General features: G+C 36.7%; 1 protein-coding gene across 2 annotated transcripts in view; it reads left to right on the top strand.

Moving 5' to 3' along the window:
• esrrg.L (estrogen related receptor gamma L homeolog) overlaps positions 1-20,260 on the top strand; it is a 460,320-nt gene that overhangs the window by 224,820 nt on the left and 215,240 nt on the right. For both annotated transcript variants that reach the window (XM_041562543.1, XM_041562544.1), the window contains exon 4: positions 13,183-13,260. The gene's annotated coding sequence lies outside the window, so the exon portion shown is untranslated. The remainder of the gene's footprint in view (positions 1-13,182; positions 13,261-20,260) is intronic.

The following is a 20,260-nucleotide window of genomic DNA, read 5'->3' as shown; positions in this document are numbered from 1 at the left end:
CTTTAGCAGGATGACTGTTACAATATATAAATACATTTTACTTGCTGGGTTACAGATTAGATATTACACATAAAACCTCTGCTTTAGAGTATCCAGAGGAAAAAAACTAGTCATTTGCTATTTCAAACTCATGGGGTGTATCAAGGCTTTTAAATTCATTGTAGTTCAAAAACAATGGAAGAGTTGGGTGGACAACTCTGGGGCCCAACTGTCCTGCTTTCCCCAGGGCCCCTTGTAGTCACATAGTGCTCACCTTTCTTTTTCTTAGCAAAGCACCCATAAAACCGTGCAAACAGGACACTTTTTATTACTTGGCAATATTTTGATGAATGGATATATATATATTTATATTTTCCTAAAAACAAATCCAAGAAGTGGTGTAAACAAGAAAGGCCAGTTGGCTAGCCCTTGCAGCAACCTTTCCATTTTATGACAAAAAGACAGATAATTAGCATAGCAGCAGTAAGCAGCCTTTCCAAATTTGTGGCAATTATGCATTCTGTTAACCGTGACTCCAGTCAAAAGGTAATTGGCTTGCAGTAACATGACATTTCAAATCATCTCTTGAAATTACATCAAAAGGCCGGCCTGCTTTGTTTTGATTGGGGAACAATCAATTTGATAAGTGGCAACGCCGCTCATTGTTTCCTATTAATTAGACTAATTGCCGCACGTTGGCCTGCGAATCACATGGAACGGAGATGCCACAAAGGCGGCGGCCTTCAGCTTTCAACTCGCCTGCACCGCGACACATCACAAAACAGACTTGTTACAATTCTGCCTCGGAGCAGCTATGCAGTTAGTCTTTTGGTGTTATTTATTAAGATAAGTTCCTCTTAAAAGGGAAACTATAACAGCTATAGAGCTTTGTATTTATAGTAATATTTTTATATACTTTTTGATTTTTTTTTTAATGGGTCCTATACCCATCCATGTAACAATGTCAAATTGCTCTACTGAGCACTTTTGCTAATTTACATAAATTTTTTAAGTTTTCATGATATTAGCTCCTCTGCTCATTTGCCCGTTCAGGGCCCAGACACAATTGCAAAGACTTATGTTTCTGATGCAGGAATAGTTCATTGATGCTTCTCTGCTATCACTTAAGGGCCCATTTACTTAGTTCGAGTGAAGGAATAGAGGAAAAATAGTTAAAATTTCGAATGGTCGAATATGGCTACTTCGACCATCGAATGGGCTACTTTGACCTTCGACTACGACCTTCGACTTCGAATCGAATGATTCGAACTAAAAATCAAACAATTTTCTGATCGAAGGAATATCCTTCGATCAATGGATTAAAATCCTTCGAATCGTTCGATTAGAAGGATTTAATTGTTCGATCGAACGATTATTCCTTCGATCGTTCGATCGTAGGAATAAAGGTAAATCCTTCGACTTTGATATTCATATTTTACCTCCTGACCACCTACACAAAAGATCAGTAAAAACTGCAAATATCATAATAACTAAAAAAAACACAATGCATGTAAAAGTGCTCACAAGAGCAATTTTCCATTCTCATATGGTTGTGTATATGTAGGTGTATATACTGTATATTTATTTAAAGGAGACCTGTCACCCAAAAAAAATATTCCAAATTCTATTTTATCCTGTTAGTCAAGCAAAATGAACTTTAATTACACTGTGAAAATTATTTTAATCTTGTTTCCTTCCGTCTCAGAATTCATATTTATAACAAGCAGGCAGGAGCCATTTTGTGGACACTGTTATTAAGACAAGCCTTCCATCATCTCAAAATCTTATTATTGCACCAGAATGGGGGACCTGATGTCCATCCCCATGCCCTGGCTACACAATTAAATGGTGAAGAGAACAGGGGGAATGTGGGGAGAGCAGTGACATGTAGGAAGTGTTGAATGGAAATTGAAAGTAATTGCCTAAGACATAGAGGAGGGGCAGACAATATTTGATTGACAGCTGAGATTTTTAAATGAGTTTACAACAGCTATGAATGCTTTAATAAATAAAAATAATTTGGATTTTATGTTTAATTTGAAAAGGACTTTTATTATACAGATTTTTATGTCTGGGTGACAGGTCCACTTTAATTATAACTCCTCTCACCCAACACAATGGGGCACATTTACTAAGCTCGACTGAAGGATTTGAAGTAAAAAAACTTTGAATTTCAAAGGTTTTTTTTTAGTACTTCGTCCATCGAATAGGCTACTACGACCTTCGACTACGACTTCTACTTCGATTCGAACTAAAAATCGTTTGACTATTTGATAGTCAAAGTACTGTCTCTTTAAAAAAAACTTTGACTACCTACTTCGCCACTTTAAACCTACCGAGCTACAATGTTAGCCTATGGGGACCTTCCTTTTTCAGATCGAAGGAAAATCCTTAGATCGATGGATTAAAATCCTTCGAATCGTTCGCTTCGAAGGATTTAATTGATTTTTTATTGGATCGTTTGATAGAAGCATTTGCTATAAATCCTTCGACTTTACGAAGGTTAATTAACCCTCGATATTCGACCCTTCGTAAATGTGCCTCAATGTGCAAACACTGCAATGGTGCTGTTAGACAAGTTGACAAATGAAATGTTTGACTCATATGGAATTAGGTATTTTTTCACCTCGAAACTATTGTGTAAAACATGGTCCTTCGTCCACACAATTTTGCTATTCCTCCATAGTGAAGGGGTTTTTTTTTTTTTGCAGCAGGACAAAATATTCTTGTCACAGTGATAAATAAAGCCTTAATATCTCAGAATCGACAATACTCTTTAACAAAACTAGGTTTGATAGGAACCTCGTGTTACAGATGATTTATTTCAAAGTTCTGCATTCCAACGTACATTCCTTCTCATCTTGCTTGGGTTAATTGACAGTAAATAATGCTACTGTATTTGCTCGATTTTCATATATTCGGTATAATAAATGTGTTGCCAAAGCAGATACAGAGTGTATGTTAATTTATACAGCTCCTCACTATCTTCTCACTAGGTTACTACAACTCAAGAGGATAAATGGGGATACTTCTAAATGAAGAGCCTCAACAAAAACATTGGTTTTAATATTTTGGGATCCCTACTTCTTACCCTTACCCTACAGAATACAACATTGTATATAACTGGATGTGCCTGATGCCACCATTGGCCTATTTTTTATGAACATCCCCCCATACACACCAATAAAAGAAACAACTCCCACACTTGCCAACCCAAAGGTCAATTTTTTACAGCACAGCAACACTTTTATACAGATATTTCTTTATAAATTTAGGGGCAGATTTATCAAGGGTTGAAGTGAATTTGAGGGAATTTTCAAAGTAAAAAAATTCGAAATTCAAAGTAATTTTTTGGAAACTTTGACCATCGAATAGAATACTACGACTTTGAATTTACTTCGAATTCGATTCAAAGTAAAAATAGTTTGAATATTTGACCATTCGATAATCGAAGTACTGTCTCTTTAAAAAAACCTTTGACTTAAATACTTTGCCAAATTAAACCTGCCGAAGTGCTATGTTAGCCTACGGGGACCTTCTACAACCTTTTTCTAAGTCTTCACACATCGCAGTAAAATAGTTCGATCGTACGATAAAATGGTTCAAATCGCTCGATTCAAACAATTTAATCGTTCGATCAAACTATTTTACTTCGATCGTTCGATGACCAAATTCGGTAAAAAATACTTTCTACTTCGATATTCGAATTCGAAGTATTTTAATTTGATGGTCGAATTTCAAAGTATTTTCCACTTCGAAATTGATAAATCTGCCCCATATAGTATGGAGAGCCCAACAAAACACGAATCCTTTGTAACTTCCCAACAGATCCTTGGGCAGAATGTATATATGGTGCCTCTCCTATTAGTCACATCAAATTTGCCCAGGAGAAGTAAACCATAGCAACCAATCAGCAGGTAGCAATAATGGTCATAAAAGTAATAATCTTATTGGTTGCTATGGGTTACTGCGCCTGGGCAAACGTAGTGCCTTTTATTAAAATGAGGGTAAGTCTTTTGCCTTAACCAATACAGTCAAACCAGATGCCAAATTAGAGTAGAATAATAGGTAGGGAGGTTGCTTGTAACACGGGAAGCTCTTATTACATAATAGTTTTTGTGGAAAAAAAATAGAATTTTTAGAGGTTTATTATACCCCAAAGCTACGAAAATAAAACCTGTCGAGGTCATGTAGAAGTCAATGGCAGACATCCCAGAAGGTGTTTCATGACATTGTGATCTGCGCTAGATAGTCCTCTAAAGTCTGGCTTTTTGTCCGATAATCAGATAAAGTTGAGTTTTTGCAGCGACAGTTAAAAAAACGTTTTTCATAGCGTCAATCGTACGATTCGAGAAAAAATTTATGATAAATGAATTCAATTTGTGGAAGGGAGTTTGGTCAGAATATATAGTTCAAGACTAAATACTCCTAAAATGCAAATGTAGTCTGAATCTTGGAATCTTGGAACTGCAACAGATAACACAAGATCACAAGTGTCAGTACTGGCTCCTCGTGTAGGAATTTAGCCAAAAGGAGAAGTTAGTGCAGTTTATTAGGATTTGGCAGTAGTATTAAGTCTTCTTCTGCAGTCGTGTTCTCACCATCTTCCCACACCAGCTGTCCTTTACTCTTTCTACTTAGAACTCTATGTGGCACCACTATATGTTAGACCTAGGGCAGCTGCCCTTCTTTGGAGAAACATTGAGGGGCAGATTTATCAAAGGTCAAAGTGAATTCGAGGGAATTTTCGAAGTAAAAAAATTCGAAGTAATTTTTTGGATACTTCGACCATCGAATAGGATACTACAACTTCGACTTCAAATTCGATGTAAAATTGTTCGAATATTCGACCATTCGATAATCGAAGTACTGTCTCTTTAAAAAAAACTTTGATTTCTATACTTCGCCAAAATAAACCTGCCAAAGTGCTATGTTAGCCTATGGGGACCTTCTAGAGCATTTTTCTACGTTTTGGAAGTCAAAGAAAAATCATTAGATCGATCGTTGAAATCCTACGAAACGTTCGATTCGAAGGATTTAATTGTTCGATTGAACGATTTTACTTCGACCGCAGGATACCCAAATTCGCGATATTCGAAGTCGAAGTATTTCAATTCGATGGTCGAATTTTGAAGTATTTTTAACTTCGAAATTCGACCCTTGATAAATCTGCCCCCTTATGTGAAAAGACATGACCACATTTTTTCATATTCAACTAAATACCACCCATTAAATCACCCCTGAATCTTCTTGACATAAATGCTTCCTCCAAATTTTATTTGAATAATTCCCAGGAGCAAAGACTTTCAAATGTCACAGTCATACATTGTTTTCCTTTACTACATAAAAGGTGGGCAAGATGTGGACGTGGCGCACAGGAGACGAAATTCTTCGCCTGTGTTTATAAAAGAGCTAACTGTGAAAATACCCAAGATTAAAAGGCAAATATAGACTGAACGGTACTTTATTGTTCTCTTATCAAACAGATATGACTGCTCCAATTTATAATTTAGCAAAAAAAAAAAAAAAAAGATTAAATAAATAATTGCAATCTTAGTCACGGGTCCTATATATGTACATATGTATTATCAAATAAAATGTGGATTTAATGTAAAGAATCAACTAGAAACTAATACCATCAGTTGCTCTTATTTTTTCAGTTTTTATCAAGTCAAAATCACACAAAAAATGACACTGATTTAGATCATTTATTTTGATTTTCTATATTATGTACTCTTATTTCTATGGTTTATTTTGCATTTATTTAGCTTTATGTGCAGCCAGTTAGTAATAGAAATGTTAGTAAAATTTGGTACAGGTGGGGGACTGTTACAGAATACTCAGGACCTGGGTTTTTCAGTTTAGGGGTCTTTCCATAATTTGGATCTCCATACCCTAAGTCTACTAAAGGTATGTGAGCGTGAGAAATGCACTGAATCCAAGATTTCGTTTGGGAATCTTATTAAAGGGATTGGGTAAAAACGAGGTTTAAAAATGGTTTCATTCTGGTTCATTTATCTGAATCTTGTTTTTTTTTTTTTGGGGGGGGGGTCGTTGCATTTTTTGTTTTCTTCTAAAAATTAAAAAGCTTGCCAGGGTACGGGCATCAAGCTTTTGATTTTTAAAGGAAAAAAAATGTGGTTAAAAAATATTACGTGGAAAAAAAAGCATGCGTGGCAGAAATGAAATTAGGAACACACCATTTATTTAAAAAAGAAAAAAAATGAAAAAAAGTCCGAATTAATCTCAATATTCTCTGAAAAAAACGCTGCATAGGTTTTTTCTGCTTATTTACTATTACACTTTCTCGAAAATTTTGTTTGCGGGAAAAGATCCGAAAAAAACGTGAAAAACACTGGGGTTTTTTTGGATTTTTGCCTGAAAACCCTCAAAAACTTCAGATTATTGCACAAAACCCAGTGAAGATAAAAATATCTTTGGGACTTCTCCCATTGACTTGCTGTATATGCAACCTCAGCACCGATTCTGGATTTTTTGGATTCTGATTCTTTCCATCCTCGGGGTATAATAAATTCCAAAAAAATTCATGATTTTTTTTCCACTTAAAAATTCAGATTTTATACTAAAAAAACACAATTTTTTCGGGTTTTTGACATTCGAGTTTTAGTAAATACCTCCATTAGTGTAACCCCCTTTGCCAGTTTTCACTGGATTTTCTAAGTTAAACTATTCATTTTTGTGCTGAAATCGATCCTGTGTACACTTAGGGGCAGATTTATCAAGGGTCAAATTTGGAAGTAGACCATCGAATTGGAATACTTTGACATCAAATATCGAAGTCGAAGTTTTTTTACATGGAATTCGGTCATTTGTGTTCACAGAAAAATCGTTCGATCGATCAAACGATTTTTTTTTTTACTTCAAAAAACTTATAAAAGTGCTCTAGAAGGTCCCCATAGGCTAACATAGCACTTCGGCAGATTTAATTTGGTGAGGTATTGAAATCAGAGTTTTTTTTAAAGAGACAGTACTTTGATTATCGAATGGTCGAATATTCAAACAATTTTACTTCAAATTGAATTTGAAGTCGAAATTGTAGTATCCTATTCGATGGTTGAAATATCCAACAAAATTACTTTGGATTTTGAATTTTTTTACTTCGAAAATTGCCTCAAATTCACTTCAACCCTTGATAAATCTGCCCCCTAAAGCACACTAGTTGAGAAAATGCTGTGTGCAACTGACTTTAATGCCATGTGACTTTAAAGGACAAGAAAAGTGAGATTCACTGGGGAGTGAATTAGTTAATAGCTAAGCCTGGTCAGCTTCTGTCACCCCATTTCTTCCCCCTCTCCTTTTCCCCTTCTGAATTCTGTCCAATCCCTTAAATTCATGTCAAATATATTTTTCAAATCACTGCTCTGCTCATTTATTTGTATTAAATAAATTGTTTGCGATTCTATTTACCAGAAACATTCAACCCATGAAATCAGTGAAGGAAAAATTTGAACCTCAAATGAAAAAATTCCAGTTTCCCCCAACATCTTCGCTGCAATCAAGTCCATCTACAATTATTTCCTTTTCCATAACTAATTTGCCTAAAGTGATGCCTTTTAAATGAGAAACAACTTACTCATTACTAGTAGTGATGAGGGAATCTGTCCCGCTTCATTGCAAAACTTATGAAAAATTTGTGAAATTATGAAAAGATTAATGAAACATATTAAAGGCTATGAAGAAAATGTAGCAAAATATATTAGAGTCTACAGGTGACTTTTTTGTCTCTGTGACTTTTTTGTCGCAAAAAATATTATAATCTACGGGCAATTTCTTCTCTCCTTTTTTTCCTCACTCCAATTAAAGTCAAATGGGTGTTTTTCTTGAGGTTTTTCTCAGGGGAAATTTTTCTGCAGTTTTTGTCTTAATTTCACTGAAAAATCCACTGATAAGGAAATGCGGAATTTCGCTGTGAATCCATGCATGCTGAAAAAATTCGCTCATTTCTAATTACTAGGGGGCCGATTCACCAAGGGTCGAATATCGAGGGTTAATTAACCCTCGATATTCGACTGGGAATTAAAATCCTTTGATCGAACGATTAAATCCTTCGAATCGTTCGATTTGAAGGATTTAAATCCAACGATCGAAGGAATATCCTTCGATCAAAAAAACTTAGGAAAGCCAATGGGGACCTTCCCCATCGGCTAACATTGAGTTCGGTAGCTTTTAGCTGCCGAACTAGGGGGTCGAAGTTTTTTCTTAAAGAGACAGTTCTTCGACTATCGAATGGTCGAATAGTCGAACGATTTTTAGTTCGAATCCTTCGATTCAAAGTTGTAGTCGAAGGTCGAAGTAGCCCATTCGATGGTCGAAGTAGCCCAAAAAACACTTCGAAATTCGAAGTTTTTTTTACTTCGAATCCTTCACTCGAAGTTAGTGAATTGGCCCCTAGGTGTATGACTTTCTATTTAGCCATGTTGAACTTCATCTGCCATTTCTCTGGATTTCCTACTAATTCACTCCAGAGAGAAAGAGTGAAAATAACCTTTTTTGGGTTTGATCTTGTGTAATTTCTCTCTGTTCTTTCCTTAATGTATGCAACCCAGCCACGTCTGAAAAAACCAAATCAGTTCCTCTATTATCTCAATAAATAGTCACAAATATTTTTTTTTTTTTGTAAAGTGGACAAACAAATAAATAAATAAGGGCTCTTTGGAGAAAGCAATATATTGCGGCCGAGCTGCCATTATGCATCTCCTGTAATGATCTGCTTTTATGAAAACTCTTTGAGTTTGCATCTGAGGCAAATTAGGAGATAGAACAAGATTGAAGCCTTTTAGCGTACAGTTTAAGTGCCGGTTCCACATGCCTGAACACATGCTGGAAACAGCTTTGTTAAAATTCAGGCCGACACCTTGGCTGTCACTGCTGGTTCTAGTGTAGTCAAGTTCCCCCGTTTGAAGCACAGCAAATCTTTGCTCAGTTAAGCAAGCAGCAGTCAGAGGCAAGATTGGCCCAGAGCCCAGGATCCTTAGGTTTTTTTTCCCCCTCATGATACACCTGAATAATATATTGATGAGACATTGCTACCGAAACCTGGTGAGGAAACACTAGATAAAAATAAAATGTAATTAAATTGTCATAAGACTGACAGACTCACGTGAAAACTGAAACTCGCAGTGGGAATTTCTCTTTTTCCTGGTCTTTGCTGTTAATCCACATGTCGAGGCAGGGATCTAAATCATCCCGAAATTCGAAGTGTTTGTATAAATAGTTTGAGCTTGTCCATGCTACATCATAATGTCTCGGCACGATTTAGCTCAGCTGTAGCACAGCAGCCAGTTTTATGTGCGTGTTCTTCTTGTTCACTTTTTCTTCTCAACTGGGGAACAACATGGTTTCTTCTCAGAGTATTGGACTTTGGTCTTCTTGAATTTTTCTTTTAATTTATTTAACATTTAACATACTACCTTTGTGCATGAAGGGGGGTTCTAGAGAAGAACGTTTTTGCTTTACAGGTACTTTTAGAAAACACAACTCTCAGTTTCTCTAAAGTTCCATTTGAAGTAGACACCCAATTATTTTCTCACCCCCAGAAGACCAGATTTCAGGTTAAATTTATATCTATACCAAGTTGGGTATGAATTATAAAGAGGAATTTTCATAGATGTGGTTACTGACCATTTTAAGAGTTGAAATATGAATTTTAAAGGTTTAATTCTCATATTGGCTACTTGCTCAAGCACTGGGGTACTTACTGGCTACTTACTCCAGTTCTATGAAAGTTCCAGGGCTCTGATTGGCTACAGGTTTATTCTAGCTGTTGATGCGCTAATATAAAGTTGGGCTAAGCTTGTGCTACCTATAATTCTGTGGGTTGGTTTCATCTTTTGGTCTGGAAAATCACTGGCAAAATGTCCACTCATTCATTTTTCCACCAATCATACTTGGCCTTGCTTTGTATGTTGGATAGATACCAGGAACCTTTGAAAGAGGCTGGCACAAGCCTGGACCCACGAAGTAGTAAAGTCGGAGTCAGATTGTAATTAAGTTCAAGTCATTTGGGTATTCAATACTCAAATGACTTGAAATCAATTACAATCTGACTCCGGCTTTACTCCAGCTTTACTACTTTGTGGGTCCAGGCTTGTGCCAGCCTCTTTTCAAATTTCCTGGTATCTGCTCCCCTTGCTGAAGGTCTGGGGCACAGTATCTAAATGCATCAATGCATCTAAACGTAGCATATACTGGTTACATATTTGTATAGTTTGTATGTTGGATCCCTATACACTTCCCTGATGTCCTAACTGGGTAGATGAAAATTAGTAGATAAGGGTGGAAAAGGGCTCTAAAGAGAGGCTGAAGTTCAGTGTCATGTAGATTATATTATTCCCAAATGTGCGGTGTAAGGTTATTTCTGTAAGGCCTTCTATATCTCTATAGCAGCCTCAGACCCATTTACGAGCCAAATCAGTGCCCTCCATAATCAATTTTATTCAGGGATCGATCAGATATAGATTTACTATATCTTAGTTATTTGGCCTTTGAGTACACACACCATGTTATACATGTTTATACAGACGGGCATTTACCACATTTATTGTGACCACTTGTGCTTTAATATTTAAAGGGAACCTGTTAATAGAGCCTGCACTCCAGCTGGGGAAACAGTAGTTATTTTTTTAAAAAAATGAATAACCGCCCCACCAGCGCTAAGACACAACCGCCCCAGGAGAGAGCTCCCAGTGCGAGTGGCCATGTTGGGGCATATGCATATAATAAGTGAGTGCCGCAATTCGTTTATTATGCACATGCGTGTGACCTCATAACATGAGCACTACACAACATGGCCACTTACACCGGGAGATCCCTCCCTGCTTGGGTGTCCTAGCACTGGTGGGCCAATTTAAAGGAGAAGTAAACCCCTACCCTACATAGACCCCCCTCCCTCCCCCCCAGCCTAGCGGCTACCCAGGGCAAATGCCGCTAACTTTTTACTTACCCCTCGGTGCAGATTCACAGCATCGGAGTTCACATCATCCATCTTCTTCTCTTTGGTCTTCATTGGGAAGTAAGTTCCGTATCAGCGCATGCGCAGTTGGAGCAATCTTTTTGTCACGAAAATTGTCAAAGTGCCAGAAGAAGACCCGATGAAGACCAAAGAAGAAGAAGATGGCTACCGTGAACTCTGATGCCGTGAATCTGCACCGAAGGGTAAGTAAAAAGTAAAAAGGGGCATTTGCCCAGGGTAGCAGGTAGGCTGGGGAGGAGGGAGGGGGGGGGTCTATGGGGGTAGGGTCTTATAGAGAAGATATTACATAGAATTTCAAATTATTGCTGGCATCCAAGGTGTTAAAAGGGATTAGACACAGTTTTGTTAATCATGCCAAGCTTAGAGCACTTAGCACTGGAGAAGTAAAGCAGAAAACCTCCAAACAGTTATCTCCAAGCAAGCATTAAAAGCCATCATTTAAATTAGGGTATAATGATGTTCTGACAGCTTAATGAAAACTAATAGCAGACAGAAATTTCTTTAAATGTCTGTTGCAATTATTATGCCCAACCTCCGTTTTTTATTTATTTCATTTGTATTTATTTATTTTATGTTTTTTAAGAAACATCACTTAAGTGACTTGTCTGTGCGCGAGTTCTGCTCGGAAATCCTCCATTCATCTCAGTGGGGGTCTAAATATCAGAAGTTGAAAGGAATAGAAGAAAACAATTTCGCTTTCTGTTCGAGGACTGAATGATCTGTCAGCTGCGTTTGTTTCAGTTTATAGAATTATATCGGCTGTCCGAGGGTGGCGTATACAAATGCACTTTTCTAACGCTGAGCTTCATTGAAGTGTATTTTGCTTCTTGTGTAATATCAGCTCTTTTTTTCTGTTGGGTCCAGAATATATTTTATACGTTTATGTGGGACTTTAAAGGAGAACTAATTCCTCTAAGGCCGGTTTAACAACTTCAAAAGATGAGGTTTGAAGGCATGATTCATTATTGGTATAGGGGCATTGATGCCCTGGAATAAATATAGGGTTGCCACCTGGCTGGTGTTTCACCATCCTAGACCTGGACTGCAGTACAATGTTTTAAAATGAAATCACCTTGTCCCAACCCCAATCCAAGGTTGGCTCTGTCGTCTCCCATACCTTTCCTCACGCCCAACCAAATTTCTTCTGCATTGGCCGTATCGGTCCTGCGTCAACCCTTCTAAATCATAACGCAGTTCCCTTTTGCATCACAACCCCACCCATTTTGCTTCATAATCCCACCCCTGTTTTCTTGAATTATCCGAACCATTGGTATAAAAGCTGTATTGAAAAGTCTAAGCTTAATGTGGCTTAAAGGAGAAGGAAAGCTACAGAGGCATTTTATTGCCAATAGATTAGCAAGCTATAACACTATATTTATTCTGTAGCATTTTTACCATACCCGAGTAATCAGCTCTAGAAGATATTTGTTTGTTTAGGATAGCAGCTGCCATATTGCTTGGTGTGACATCACTTCCTGCCTCTGTCTCTCCCTGCTCACTCATAGCTCTGGGCTCAGATTACAGCAGAGAAGTAAGGGGGTGGGGAAGAGGAGCAAACTGAGCATGCTCTTGCCCGGGGCAAGGAAGTTTAAGTTGGAAACAGGAAGTCTGATACAGAAGCCCATGAGTACACAATAGAAGTAAAGAAATGCAGTTTTTCTTTTGACAGAGGACTCAGAGCAGCATTTGGTGTATTTATATAAACCTTTCTGATAAGGCTTACTTAGTTTTAACCTTTCCTTCTCCTTTAAGTTCAGCTATGGACAGTAAAAAATATCTCTGTTTTATCCATGTGCAAAATATGATTTTTTTCTCAAACTACTCTGTACATTGCACACAACCTAATTTAAATGCAAGATTATAAATGAGCACTGATGATCACTGATTCTCAACATATCCATGTTTATTGCAGGAATGGTTAAAAAAAACGACACTTTATAAACATACTTTTCAGGGTTTTTTTCTTAGTTAAGCCACGTTTCTAAATATCTTTTTCAACATAATACAGACGCTAGACAAGTAAAATATTGACTGCTGATTGGTTTCTATGGGCTGTAAGTCTTTTAAAGTCTCACTGCATAACACCTATATATATATATATATATGCACATGTCCATGCATAGAGTCTCAAGGGAGCAAAATGGGATTATACTGACCTTGTCTAGCCAATCTTTATTAAAGTCACAATTTTGTTCTTGTTTTTATTTCAGAGCTTTGAAGGCTCATTTGTGCAACGCAATAAGAACATCAACTCTGGAAAAGACCTTTAGACATCACATATGAGAACGGTATGGAAAAGAAACCAATGCTAAGAACTGATTTTTCCTGCAATGAATTATTCTATTTGTTTGTGTTGTACATAAACTGTTACAAAAATATCAAAAAGGGAAAAAAACTCTACTAACCGCAAGGTCAAAGTTTATATATCATTTCTCATTTACAGCAACACCTGTGCTCTGTTCTTAATAACATTAGAATAAATTAGAATTTGGTCAAATTTTTTTTTTCAAATAAGAAAAAAACTCCTACATCGAAGAAAATGTTCAGGCATATATTCCCTATTTATATATAATAAGTACATTTGCTATTTTGAAGAACATATTGATGGGCGTTGAAAGATCTTGTTATTATATAAAGATACACCGTATATAGAGTGAATAAAGTACCCCCTCTTGTAAAATATAAGGATATTATAAGTTACCGAGGAGTTTCATGACCATATAAAAACACGAGACCGAAGGCCGAGTGTTTTTATACAAGTGATGGAACTCCGAGGTAACTTCTAATATCCTCATATTTTGCAACAGGGGAGACTTTATTTATTATAATACACAATTTTCAATGAGTCATGTGACAGAAATGACATCAGAACTCACCGTTTATAAGGAAATAATTTAAAGGATATTCATGGCTTTTGTGTATTATAGATATATATATGCAGGTATGGGACCTGTTATCCAGAATGCTCGTGACCAGGGGTTTTTCGAAAAATGAATCTTGCTGTAATTTAGATCTTCATACCTTGTCTTCTAGAAAATCATATAAACATTAAATAAACCCAATAGGCTGATTTTGCTTCCAATAAGGATTAATTATATCTTAGTTGGGATCAAGTACAAGCTACTGTTTTATTATTACAAATAAATAATAAAAAGAAGTGAATTATTTGATTAAAAGACTTTATGGAGTCCTTTCCATAGTTTGGAGCTTTCTGGATAACGGGTTTCCGGATAACGTACTTGTCTGTTTGTGTATTGTTTGTGTGTGTGTGTGTATATATATATATATAGTTTGTTTTTTTTTTTTTTTCAAAATAAGAGAAAACATAATTTGAAATTTCTCGCCTGTTTGTATGAACTTGCTAAAAAACTAATACAGGTATGGGACCCGTTATCCCGAAACCCGTTATCCAGAAAGCTACAAATTACGGAAAAGCCATCTCCCATTTTATCCAAGTAATCCAAATTGGGTTTATTTAATGTTTACATGACTTTCTAGTAGACTCAAGGTATGAATAATCCAAATTACAGAAAGATCCATTATCCAGAAAACCTGAGGTCCCAAGCATTCTTGATAACAGGTTCCACACCTGTACTACAATTCGATTTCAGCAACAATTTTACAACTTTTCAGTCCAACATGCTACTGTACTTTGTTCCCCTTCCTTAAAAAGGGAAAATGTTATGGATTTATAAATACAATAAATTACGCCTATGTCAATTAAATGTGCTGTATCAAAGCTTTATAAAAAGAGTCCATGTTCACTAAGGGGCATAGTAATTAAGGGTCAAATTTAGAGTTTATGGGAGTTTATAAAAACACCAATTTGGCAGGTTTTGGATGGCGAATAGTCAACTTTGAATTCTTAAAGGGACAGTACAGTTCGATTTGAACTCAAATCGAATTTGGACTATTCCCTAGTCAAATTACACTAAAATAAACTCAAAATTCTAATTTAAAAATTTGAATTTTCAATTTGACCCTTGATAAATCTGTGGAATTTTGTTGTGGCCTTAGTCACGTTCGTTTTTTTTTATTTTTCCATTTTTTGGGGGGGTTATTGATTTGTTTTCTTCTTTCTAATGTGAAACTGATACCTTAAAATTGTCTTCAGGGCACTGCTACTCAAGCATAAGCCTAGGCCTTTGCTGAACTGTGTTATTATTGTATATTAAATGGGGCATCAATATATGAAACATCCCTTGACTAACTCAACAAAAGTCATTGAAAGGACCTGGAGTTGCTCTAGGAAGTCTATCTGGGGCATCACATGTGAGGAAGCTCGTTTCTTTGCTTCAACCAGTAGACCTCAGAACGTGTGCACCATCAAATAGCAACTGGATCTTATTATAAAACATATGGGTTAAGGAAAACACATTTTTTTAAACACAGCATATTTTTCGCCTGAAAATAACCTAGTTTGATAAAAGGTTTTATCCTCTAATACACACGTTCTACGGGTAACTAACAAAACAAATGTCAAAAGTCCCTTCATATTCTCAAACTCTAAAAGATTATCTCCTCCTCCTCTATAATTTGTCTATAGTAACTGACTGATTAAACCCTAGCATATTGTTTGTAAGCGTTGGCTGTTTTATTTGCATGTCTAAGCATTACTAGTCATTCATGATCAAGGGGCACATGTGCATTCGTCCCTTGTTTCCCATAATAGATAATGTTTGTTTCTTCCCTGTACCAATGTTGCCTTAGCCTGTGTTCCTCTTGAAATATCAGCAAGCTGAGCAGCTTTCATCATATTCTTAAAATTGAAAAATGTCAAAAATCAAAAATAACTCTTCCCTGTAGGCATGGTAGCCAAAATATAAGTCAACTTGTAGTAGGGAGCATATTAACACTAGTGGCAGATTTATTACATTTCCAGTTGTTTTTTTTTCCATAAAAGTTTTTTTGGGGGTCAAAACTTACATTTACAGGTTTAAAAAATAAACTCGAATGATTCAAGTTTTTTTTTTCCTTTAAAACTTGAATACCCCAACCCTGGGTATTGCTTGAATCCGAAAATACTCCACCTAAAACCCTAAAACCCGTCGAGGTCATGTAGAAGTCAATGGCAGAGGCCCCTTGAACCATTTGAAGAGGTAAATAGCCCTCTTGATGTTCCAGTTTTTTTCAGAGGGTCTTGGCCAAAAACTCAAATCGAGAACTCAATTTGATTGCGTTTTGAGGTCATTCAAGTTCATTTGAGGTAAAAAAAATCTCTAACACTCGACCTTTGATGAATAACCCCCTACATATCAAGTATTAACTTCTTGGCTGAGGAACCACTCCTTGTGTAAAGTAGCTGCTTTACTACAGAATACAAGCCCCTTATGTAATATAATGCACCAAGTTTGCCCAGGAGCAGTAACCCATAGCAACTAATAGAATGTTTCTTTTGAAACAGGTGAACATTAAATTCTACCTGCTGATTGGTTGCTATGAGTTACTGCTCCTGGGCAAAATTAGTGCCTTTAATTACATAACCCCATATATATATATTACTCATCAACGTGTCTCCTGTGTTTTCTTATTCACCTCTTCATCTTCTATTATGCCTTTTTACATACAGGTAGGTATGGGATCCATTATTCGGAAACTTGTTACCAGAAAGCTCCGAATTACAGGAAGGCCATCTCCTATAGACTCCATTTTAAAGGGGTTGTTCACCTTTAAATGAATTTTTAATATTATGCAGATAGTGATATTCTGAGACATTTTGCAGTTGGTTTTCATTTTTTATCATTTGTGTTTTTTTGCCTTATTTAGCTATTTATTCAACAGCTCTCTAGTTTGCCATTTCAGCAATCTGGTTGCTAGGGTCCAAATTATCCTAGAAACCAAGCATTGATTTGAACAATAGACATGAATATGAATAGGAGAGGCCTGAATAGAAAGATGAGTAATAAAAAGTAGCAATTACAATAAGGGGTTAGTAATCAAAGTCCGGTTTTATCTCAACATTTTTTGCTGCAAACTACGATCAAATCTGCTCGGGTTTTTTACGCTTATTTATTATTTCATTTTCCAGAAAATTTGCTATGAGGGGGAAAAAAATCAGATTTTCACAGGTTTTTTTGGGATTTTTCACCCAAAAAGATCCGGAATGTCCGAAATGTTTTTTGCCTGGAAACTTTGGGTTATTTTACGAAACCCAGTGCACATCGAAAAATCATTGGAACTTCTCTCATTAACTTATATGCAACCTCGACAGGTCTGAGATGCAGGATTTTCAGATTTGGACTTTTCTATCCTCTGGGTTTAATAAATTCCGAAAAATTCCCAATTTTTTAAAAGTCCCAATTTTATTAAAAAAATCACAAATTTTTGCATTCGGAGATTAGTAAATAACCCCCTAAATGTGTAGCAATACAGAACCTTTGTTATTAGATGGGGTCAGTGACCACCTTTTGAAAGCTGGCACGAGTCAGAAGAGCAAGGGAAATGATTCAAAAACTATAAAAAAGAAAAAATTAAGGCCAATTGAAAAGTTGCTTAGAATTAGCCATTCTATAGCATATTGAAAGTTAACCTAAAGTTGAACCATCAAATTATTCAATTTTTAAAAACTGATTTCTTTTTTCTGTGTAATAATAAAACAGTAACTTGAACTTGATCCAAACTAAGATTTAATTAATCCTCATTGGAAGCAAAACATTTTTTATTGGGAATGATTTTCTAGTGCACTTAAGGCATGGCAATCCAAATGACAGAAACCCCCAGGTCCCCTGCATTCTGGATAACAGGTCCCATACCTGTGTTATTACAAATAACAATGGGATGAACAACATTGTTTATATCTATTTGAATACATTTCTTATTGCACACAAGCCGATCAGATTACATTGAAGGAAACCAATCAGCAACTGCAGCTCAAGTTAAAAGCCAGCCAGTGAAATATTTATTTCAATCTTCTGAAATTAAATTCTAATATGGATTTTGTCTCACATAAGGGCTATAGTACACAGGGTGGTTTCATCCTGGAGCAGAATTAATGCCAGCAATGAAAAGTGATGAACCACTTACAACCTACGCATTAGCTTTGCTAATATAATATTCAGAGCAAGCTCACCAAATTTCGTTGTTGGCTTCTTCCACAGGTATTCTGTGTATAATACCCAATAGTTCAATGCATTCAGTAGTTTGTGGAACAAATCCAGGGCAGCAACTTGTCTGCAAAGTTCTTTATTGGGAAACTGAGTTACACAACATGTTTCGGGCCTACGCCCTTTATCAGGCACTTGATAAAGGGCGTAGGCCCGAAACATGTTGTGTAACTCAGTTTCCCAATAAAGAACTTTGCAGACAAGTTGCTGCCCTGGATTTGTTCCACAAACTACTGAATGCATTAGCTTTGCTGTAGCCATTAATGTTGATCATAATAGAGTATCACGTCTCAGTTAGTGATGGGTGAATTTGTCCCGTTTCGCTGAAAAATTTTCGCAAAAACGGCGAAAAATCAGTGGAACGTGAATTTTGCTGCCGGTGTCATTTCGCAGGCGTTAAAATCAGCAGCAATTCCAATACTGCCAACAATTTGATGCTTGGCTATTTTGTTCAATTGCATTAAAATCAATGGGCGTGCGTTTAGTTGTCGCAGGTATCGGAATTGTTGTCGATGTCATAATTGTCACGGCAACACAAAAATTTGCCCATCACTAGTCTCAATGGTTTATAGCCCCAAAATCAAGAGGCCTGGGTATTAGATATGTCCCAACAGAAGAAGTTTATGCCTCCATTATGATTTATTGTTTTAATTCAGTTCAGGCCCAACCATTGACTTACGATATATTTATCCCACTATGCGGAAAAAAAGTTTGACAGCCGTGCCCTAAATATTTTTACTTTTGTGGGCATCTCACTTTTACTAATTCTGGGCTAATGATTCTGAATATAAATTCAGCTGTGTCTTTTCATAAGAGCAGCGGTGGGAATAAAATCCATATTTTCATGTGCGGCTGCATTTTTTTTTTCAACTGATTTTGCTAAATATGCCTGCTAAATGAGAACCTTTTAAAACACACCCCCGGGGCTTGAGCATTTATTCAAGTTTTACAAAGGATGTTTCTACAGCGCTTTCATGATCCAATTTGCACATTTGTATGTGGAAATCCCCCTGTGCGGCAGCAAATCGGCAATCTCAGAGTCAGGATCTTATTTTTCCTTCTGACGGTCCCCTTATCTGCTATTTAGTGAGCTACAAAAGCCTACGCTTGCTGAACATTTTAGTTGCAGGTCCTTTTCCCCAAGATAGCCGTGCCACCCTTAACCCGTGCCGGGGCAATTTCACTAGGGAGCATTGAACATGCTATAGCATAACTGATAAATGGAAATTAGCCACATTCAGTCCTGAATGAGATAGCCCTAGGTTTGATACAATGACCATGTAAAGACCATGTATGAAAAGCATCAATTGCATTGATAGTTTTATTTATTAATCTTCTGTGTTGGGTTTCAGTTTACTTCTACATCCTCCTTGGGGATCAGTTGACATAGAGTTGCATAGGCTGCCAAATATTCCCTTAAAGGGATCCTGTCATCGGAAAACATGTTTTTTTCAAAACGCAACAGTTAATAGTGCTACTCCAGCAGAATTCTGCACTGAAATCCATTTCTCAAAAGAGCAAACAGATTTTTTTATATTCAATTTTGAAATCTGACATGGGGCTAGACATTTTGTCAATTTCCCAGCTGCCCCTGGTCATGTGACTTGTGCCTGCACTTTAGAAGAGAAATGCTTTCTGGCAGGCTGCTGTTTTTCCTTCTCAATGTAACTGAATGTGTCTCAGTGGGACATGGGTTTTTACTATTGAGTGTTGTTCTCAGATCTACCAGGCAGCTGTTATCTTGTGTTAGGGAGCTGTTATCTGGTTACCTTCCCATTGTTCTTTTGTTTAGCTGCTGGGGGGGGGAAAGGGAGGGGGTGATATCACTCCAACTTGCAGTACAGCAGTAAAGAGTGATTGAAGTTTATCAGAGTACAAGTCACATGACTTGGGGCAGCTGGGAAATTGACAATATGTCTAGCCCCATGTCAGATTTCAAAATTGAATATAAAAAAATCTGTTTGCTCTTTTGAGAAATGGATTTCAGTGCAGAATTCTGCTGGAGCAGCACAATTAACTGATTCATTTTGAAAAATGTTTTTTTTCCCATGACAGTATCCCTTTAACTCCATGGTGGGCTAATACCAATTTAAAAACAGAGGTTTTATTCTATGTATCTAATTTTTGGAGAATGAAAGGGCATCATATATTGACTGTATAGAGCTTTCCTGTTCTGCATTGTCTT

This window comes from Xenopus laevis, chromosome 5L (assembly GCF_017654675.1).
Source record: "Xenopus laevis strain J_2021 chromosome 5L, Xenopus_laevis_v10.1, whole genome shotgun sequence".
Lineage (NCBI taxonomy): Eukaryota > Metazoa > Chordata > Amphibia > Anura > Pipidae > Xenopus > Xenopus laevis.
Note: the sequence above shows the minus strand (reverse complement) of the source record. Positions and strands in the feature narration are given on the sequence as shown.